The following is an 8,628-nucleotide window of genomic DNA, read 5'->3' as shown; positions in this document are numbered from 1 at the left end:
CACGCTGCATGCCTGTTATGCTACAACCCAATGGCTCATGAATGGACGACTCCTACGTTCTGGCTTGGGTGCAGTCTCCAAACAGACAGCATGGGAGGAAAGGGTTTAGGTAGTGGGGAGGGAAGATGGAGTTAGTTCAGTCTCAGACATCCAGAGGGGGCACTCAATCAGGGACACCAGACACACACTGTGGAATGGGGGCCTCCAGCGACTCCCAAAGGATTCCTGGGAAACCTTCCTCTGCCACTACTCTAGGAATCCCACTGAGGCCCAAGCACAGTGGTCCTTTGTATTAGCTTCCTATCGCTGCTTTAACAAATTACTGCAGACTTCGTGGCTTGAGCTAGCTTAAATGGCTTAAACCATTTCTGGAGGTCAGAATTCCAAAACAGTCTCCTGGAGCTAAAATCAAGGGCTGCATTCCTTCTGGAGACTAGAGGAGAATCCATTTCCTCACCGTTTCCAGCTGCTAGAGGCTACCTGCATTCCTTGGCTCGTGGCCCCTTCATCTTCAAAGGGAATCACTCCAACTTCTGCTTCTGTCATCACATTTCTTTTTGACTTGGATCCTCTTGCTTCCCTCTCATAAAGCCTCTTGCAATTTCCTTGGGCCTGCCCCGATAACCAGAAATGAGCTCTCCATCCAAAGATCCTAATTTAATTATATCTGCAAAGTCCCTTTTGCCATACTATAAGGCCACACAGCCACAGGTTCTGGGAATTAGGGTGTGGACAGCTACCCAGATCTCAGGACAACCCCCAGCACCTCAGTTCAGTTCAGTCACTCAGCTGTATCCGACTCTTTGCGACCCCATGAATCACAGCACGCCAAGCCTCCCTGTCCATCACCAACTCCCAGAGTTCACCCAAACTCATGTGCATCGAGTCACTGATGCCATCCAGCCATCCATCCTCTGTTGTCCCCTTCTCCTCCTGCCCCCAATCCCTCCCAGAATCAGGGTCTTTTCCAATGAGTCAACTCTTTGCATGAGGTGGCCAAAGTATTGGAGTTTCAGCCTCAGCATCAGTCCTTCCAATGAACACCCAGGACGGGTCTCCTTTAGGATGGACTGGTTGGATCTCCTTGCAGTCCAAGGGACTCGAAAGAGTCTTCTCCAGCACCACAGTTCAAAAGCATCAATTCTTTGGCGCTCAGCTTTCTTCACAGTCCAACTCTCACATCCATACATGACCACTGGAAAAACCATAACCTTGACTAGACGGACCTTTGTTGGCAGAGTAATATCTCTGCTTTTTAATATGCTATCTAGATTGGTCATAACTTTCCTTCCAAGGAGTAAGCGTCTTTTAATTTCATGACTGCAATCACCATCTGCAGTGATTTTGGAGCCCCCAAAAATAAAGTCTGACACTGTTTCCACTGTTTTCCCATCTATTTCCCATGAAGTGATGGGGCCAGATGCCATGATCTTCGTTTTCTGAATGTTGAGCTTTAAGCCAACTTTTCCACTCTCCTCTTTCACTTTCATCAAGAGGCTTTTGAGTTCCTCTTCACTTTCTGCCATAAGGGTGGTGTCATCTGCATATCTGAGGTTATTGATATTTCCCCCGGCAATCTTGATTCCAGCTTGTGCTTCTTCCAGCCCAGCGTTTCTCATGATTACTCTGCATAGAAGTTAAATAAGCAGAGTGACAATATACAGCCTCGACATACTCCTTTTCCTATTTGGAACCAGTCTGTTGTTGTGTGTCCTGTTCTAACTGTTGCTTCCTGACCTGCATATAGGTTTCTCAAGAGGCAGGTCAGGTGGTCTGGTATTCCCATTTCTTTCAGAATTTTCCACAGTTTATTGTGATCCACACAGTCAAAGGCTTTGGCATAGTCAATAAAGCAGAAATAGGTGTTTTTCTGGAACTCTCTTGCTTTTTCCATGATCTAGCGGATGTTGGCAATTTGATCTCTGGTTCCTCTGCCTTTTCTAAAACCAGATTGAACATCTGGAAGTTCACGGTTCACATATTGCTGAAGCCTGGCTTGGAGAAATTTGAGCATGACTTTACTAGTGTGTGAGATGAGTGCAATTGTGCAGTAGTTTGAGCATTCTTTGGCATTGCCTTTCTTTGGGATTGGAATGAAAACTGACCTTTTCCAGTCCTGTGGCCACTGCTGAGTTTTCCAAATGTGCTGGCATATTGAGTGCAGCACTTTCACAGCATCATCTTTCAGGATTTGAAATAGCTCAACTGGAATTCTATCACCTCCACTAGCTTTGTTCACAGTGATGCTTTCTATTGAATGGTTTGCCTTGGAAATGAACAGAGATCATTCTGTCGTTTTTGAGATTGCATCCAAGTACTGCATTTCAGACTCTTTTGTTGACCATGATGGCTACTCCATTTCTTCTGAGGGATTCCTGCCCGCAGTAGTAGATATAATGGTCATCTGAGTTAAATTCACCCATTCCAGTCCCTTTCAGTTCGCTGATTCCTAGAATGTCAACATTCACTCTTGCCATCTCTTGTTTGACCACTTCCAATTTGCCTTGATTCATGGACCTGACATTCCAGGTTCCTATGCAATATTGCTCTTTACAGCATCGGACCTTGCTTCTATCACCAGTCACATCCACAGCTGGGTATTCTTTTTGCTTTGGCTCCATCCCTTCATTCTTTCTGGAGTTATTTCTCCACTGATCTCCAGTAGCATATTGGGCACCTACTGACCTGGGGAGTTTCTCTTTCAGTATCCTATCATTTTGCCTTTTCATACTGTTCATGGGGTTCTCAAGGCAAGAATACTGAAGTGGTTTGCCATTCCCTTCTCCAGTGGACCACATTCTGTTCTACAAGACCACATTCTGACCTACAAGACCTTTTAGAACTAACAGCCAAAAAAGATGTCCTTTTCATTATAGGGGACTGGAATGCAAAAGTAGGAAGTCAAGAAACATCTAGAGTAACAGGCAAATTTGGCTTTGGAATACGGAATGAAGCAGAGCAAAGACTAATAGAGTTTTGCCAAGAAAATGTACTGGTCATAACACCCTCTTCCAACAACACAAGAGAAGACTCTATACATGGACATCACCAGATGGTCAACACCGAAATCAGATTGATTATATTCTTTGCAGCCAGAGATGGAGAAGCTCTATACAGTCAGCAAAAACAAGACCAGGAGCTGACTGTGGCTCAGACCATGAACTCCTTATTGCCAAATTCAGACTTAAATTGAAGAAAGTAGGGAAAACCACTAGACCATTCAGGTATAACCTAAATCAAATCCCTTATGATTATACAGTGGAAGTGAGAAATAGATTTAAGGGCCTAGATCTGATAGATAGAGTGCCTGATGAACTATGGATGGAGGTTCGTGACATTGTACAGGAGACAGGGATCAAGACCATTCCCATGGAAAAGAAATGCAAAAAAGCAAAATGGCTGTCTGGGGAGGCCTTACAAATAGCTATCAAAAGAAGAGAAGCGAAAAGCAAAGGAGAAAAGGAAAGATATAAACATCTGAATACAGAGTTCCAAAGAATAGCAAGAATAGATAAGAAAGCCTTCTTTAGCGATCAATGCAAAGAAATAGAGGAAAACAACAGAATGGGAAAGACTAGAGATCTCTTCAAGAAAATTAGAGATACCAAGGGAACATTTCATGCACCTCTCCTAGGCCAGGCCAAATCCTCCTGGGATGCTCGGGTGTGTTCTGGCACTGAAATAACGTGCCAAAGTGAGAACGTTTGAGGTTCATCATCCCCAGTCATTCCTTCATCCTGGCCACCCTCTGTTCCCCATCAAAAGGTACCCATCTGCTGCCTGCCCCCTGTTGACATCTCTCTTTACCTTCATCTTTCTACAACTTTGTTCTCATTCCTATGCTTCCAAAAATGGTCTGCATCCCGTCCAACTCTCTGTTGTTAAGTAGTAGTGCTACATCATTGCCGTGTTTACAGCAGACTGAGGACAAGGTGGGTCAGCTGCACCCTAAGCACCGCAACAGCACCACGATCCTTGGAGACTGTGCTGGCCGCGTGTAACCATTCCTCTTTTATGTCTCCCTGCCGGGGAAGATGTCCCCTCCTCTAAAGTTCCTGACACCTTGTCTCTCTTTCTCTGTTTATTAGTCTTTTTCCACATCAGCAAAGGCTTGCCAGAAGTCCTTCTGGGTAAGTCTGTGATTCTGACCCCATCTTGCACTGCTGCTTCCCTCACATAGATGCAGGGTGACCTTTCTAACTGGGAGATGTGATCCGTCTCATTCCCAATTAAAGTCCTCCAGGGACTCCGTCACCTGCATTGAGAATCTAAACTTCAGTGCAGCAACTCAGGTGGCTCCTTCCCTGCCCCATCTCCTGCAGCTCCCCTTGCATCTGACCTTGTAGTTGACCCAAACCCACCTGCCCTTCTGAGAGCATCATGCTGTTCCTAAGCTCTGCAAGTGCTGTTCCCCCTGCAGACCATGTCCTCCCTCCCTTTGCCCCACCACCCTCATCCACCTAGTGTATCCCTTCTTACCCCTCAGATCATGGTGTCACCCAGCCTTCCCCAGTCTCTGCAGGTGGGATTAATGCCTCCCCTGTTTTCCATAGACACTTGCTCAGACACCATCTGTCATTTCATTGGACTCTCTCCATATCATGTGTTCCTGGAAACAGTATAAAGGTAAATGTGTAAAAATGAAGCAATAAAATGATGCAACCAACAAGGGGGTAATTTCCAAACTATGCAAGCAGTTCATACAGTTCAATAAAGAAAAAAAAAAAACCAATGAAAAAATGGGAAGAAGAGCTAAGTAGACATTTCTCCAAAGAAGATATACAGATGGTCAACAATCACATGAAAAGATGCTCAACATCACTAATCATTAGAGAATGCAAATCAGAACAGGAATGAGGTACTACCTCATACTGGGCAAAATGGCCCTTATCAAAAAGTCTACAAATAATAAATTTTGGAAACAGTCTGGAGAAAAAAGAACCCTCTTATGCTGTTGGTGGCAATATAAACTGGTCAGTCACCATGGAAAACAGTATGGAAGTTCCTTAAAAAAACTAAAAATAGGCTTACCATATGATTCGGCAATCCCATTCCTAAGCATATATCCAGAAAATACAAAAAGTCTAATTTGAAAAGATACATGTACTGCAGCATTCATAGCAGCACTATTTATAATAGCCAAGTCATGGAAACAACCCAGATGCCCATAAACAGATGACTGGTTTAAAAAGATGTGTTATACATACACAATGGAATATTACTCAGCAAGAGGAGAAGGGGGCAACAAAGGATGAGACAGTTGGATGGCATCACTGACTCAGTGGACATGAGTTTGAGCAAACTCTAGGAGATGGTGAAAGACAGGGAAGCCTGGCATGCTGCAGTCCATGGGATCACAAAGAGACATGATTTAGTGACCGAACAACAACAACAATAAAAAAATAACGAAATATTGCCATGTGCAGCAACATGGATGGACCTAGAGATTATCATACTAATCAGAGAAAGACATACACTATATGATATCGCTTATATGTGGAATCTAAAAAAACTGATACCAATTAACTTATTTACAAAACAGAAGTAGAGTCACAGACATACAAAACAAATTAACAGTTACCAAAGGGGAAAAGGTGAAGAGAAAGAAAGTACGAGTATGGGATTAACAGATACACGCTACTATACATCTCAGTTCAGTTCACTTCAGTTCAGTCACTCAGTCATGTCCCACTTTTTGCGACCCCATGAATCGCAGCATGCCAAGCCTCCCTGTCCATCACCAACTCCCAGAGTTCACCCAAACTTGTGCATTGAGTCGCTGATGCCATCCAGCCCATCTCATCCTCTGTCGTCCCCTTCTCCTCCTGCCCCCCCCCTTCTCCTCCTGCCCCCAATCCCTCCCAGAATCAGGGTCTTTTCCAATGAGTCAACTCTTCGCATGAGGTGGCCAAAGTATTGGAGTTTCAGCCTTAGCATCAGTCCTTCCAATGAACACCCAGGACGGGTCTCCTTTAGGATGGACTGGTTGGATCTCCTTGCAGTCCAAGGGACTCTGAAGAGTCTTCTCCAACACCACAGTTCAAAAGCATCAATTCTTTGGCGCTCAGCTTTCTTCACAGTCCAACTCTCACATCCATACATGACCACTGGAAAAACCATAACCTTGACTAGACGAACCTTTGTTGCAAAAGGTCAGTTTTCATTCCAATCCCAAAGAAAGGCAATGCCAAAGAATGCTCAAACTACTGCACAATTGCACTCATTTCACATGCTAATAAAGTAATGCTCAAAATTCTCCAAACCAGGCTTCAGCAATACGTGAACCATGAACTTCCAGATATTCAAGCTAATTTTAGAAAAGGCAGAGGAACCAGAGATCAAATTGCCAACATCCGCTGGGTCATCAAAAAAGCAAGAGAGTTCCAGAAAAACATCTATTTCTGCTTTATTGACTATGCCAAAGTCTTTGAATGGGTGGATCATGATAAACTGTGGAAAATTCTGAAAGAGATGGGAATACTGGAACACCTGACCTGCCTCTTGAGAAACCTATATGCAGGTCAGGAAGCAACAGTTAGAACAGGACACACAACAACAGACTGGTTCCAAATAGGAAAAGGAGTATGTCAAGGCTGTATATTGTCACCCTGTTTATTTACCTTCTATGCAGAGTACATCATGAGAACGCTGGGCTGGAAGGAGCACAAGCTGGAATCAAGATTGCCAGGGGAAATATCAATAACCTCAGATATGCAGATGACACCACCCTTATGGCAGAAAGTGAAGAGGAACTCAAAAGCCTCTTGATGAAAGTGAAAGAGGAGAGTGGAAAAGTTGGCTTAAAGCTCAACATTCAGAAAACGAAGATCATGGCATCTGGTCCCATCACTTCATGGGAAATAGATGGGAAAACAGTGGAAACAGTGTCAGACTTTAGTTTTGGGGGCTCAAAAATCACTGCAGATGGTGACTGCAGCCATGAAATTAAAAGACGCTTACTCCGTGGAAGGAAAGTTATGACCAACCTAGATAGCATATTGAAAAGCAGAGATATTACTATACATAATACAGATGAGCAAAAAGGATTTACTATAGATCAAAGGGAACTACATTCAATATCTTATAATAACCTATAATGGAAAAAAATCTGAATCACTTTGCTGTCACCTGAAACTAACACAATACAGTAAATCAACTATACTTCAATTAAAAAAAAAAAAAAGAGGCAATAGACTTACAAGTCATAAGGAAGACTATTCCCTGACAGTTGTAAAACAAAGTTCCTGATTTGCATATCAAATTTCTTTTCACCCTGAGTATTGTACAATTTATACATGATTATTTAAAAATCTTAAAAGCACAATTTAGACATTAAGTATATATACTTTAATAATTTCCATCTTAAGAAAGTTCTTAGTCAAAAAGTAATTAATATAAAATACTGAGCACACTCCTGATACAAATACCTAGAAATTCCAGATGTGATATAATAAATGTAATTTCAAATAGAGAGCTAATATAAAAAGGAATAAAGGGAAATCATATTGTGCCAGAAATGAAGATAAAAGAGAGCAGCCATGTTGGAAGCCTGAGAGTAGCAGCCATAGGTACCTGGAGTGGGGTGGAGAGAAGAGTAAATAGGCCTTGGGCCCCTCAAGGTGAGAAGTTGGAGCTAACACCTCCAGATAAAGTCCCTTCAAGGCCTCATCTTCAGAAAATGTATGGATCAGAAAAAAATGCATCCTAACCCAAAAAGACAACATGTTATTTTGGGCCTCGGGAAGTGGGTGCTGAGACATAGTTTGAAGTACAAGAGGATTATTGGAGAATGATGCCTATAAAGGTAAAAGGAAGAGGAAATGGGGTTTTGCAGGCAACATCTCAGACCAGGACACTGGTCCAGCATCTGTGAAAGGAAGGAGGAGAAGAAGCAGGTTTGGGAAGCAGAAATAGACCATGATGCAGCCTTGACAAAGTTTCAGCCAACTGAACAAAGGATTCTAGAGCAAATATTGCCCATTAGATGAGTCTTGTGTTGGGCAGAAATGATGGTTTCGAACTGTGATGTTGGAGAAGATTCTTGAGAGCCCCCTGGATGGCAAAGAGATCAAACCAGTCAATCCTAAAGGAAATCAGTCCTGAATATTCATTGGAAGGACTGATGCTGAAGCTGAAGCTCTAATACTTTGACCACCTGTTGCCAACAGCCAACTCATTAGAAAACACCTTGATGCTGGGAAAGATTGAAGGCAGGAGAAGGGGACAACAGAGGACAAGATGGTTGGATGGCATCATCAATTCAATGGACATGAGTTTGAGCAAAATCTGGAAGATGGTGAAGGGCAGGGAACTCTGGCATGCTGGAGGCCATGAGCCATGACTGAGTGACTGAACAACAACATTAGTAACTGGTCAGTTAACTGCACTTCTTGTAGCTGAATGGTAAGCTCTTGAACAGAGATCTCAGTGGCATGACTCCGTGGCTGCCACAGATGACAAAAGGCTATCTCAAGCTAAGCTCTGAGCTTACCTGATGGTTGGATGGCATCATCAACTCAATGGACATGAGTTTGAATAAACTCAGGGAGTTGGTGATGGACAGGGAGACCTGGTGTGCTGCAGGCCACGGGGTCACAAAGAGTCAGACATGACTGAGCAACTGAACTG

The sequence above is a fragment of the Bubalus kerabau genome, chromosome 8, assembly GCF_029407905.1.
Source record: "Bubalus kerabau isolate K-KA32 ecotype Philippines breed swamp buffalo chromosome 8, PCC_UOA_SB_1v2, whole genome shotgun sequence".
In the NCBI taxonomy this organism is placed as follows: domain Eukaryota; kingdom Metazoa; phylum Chordata; class Mammalia; order Artiodactyla; family Bovidae; genus Bubalus; species Bubalus kerabau.
This window is presented reverse-complemented; position numbering follows the sequence as displayed.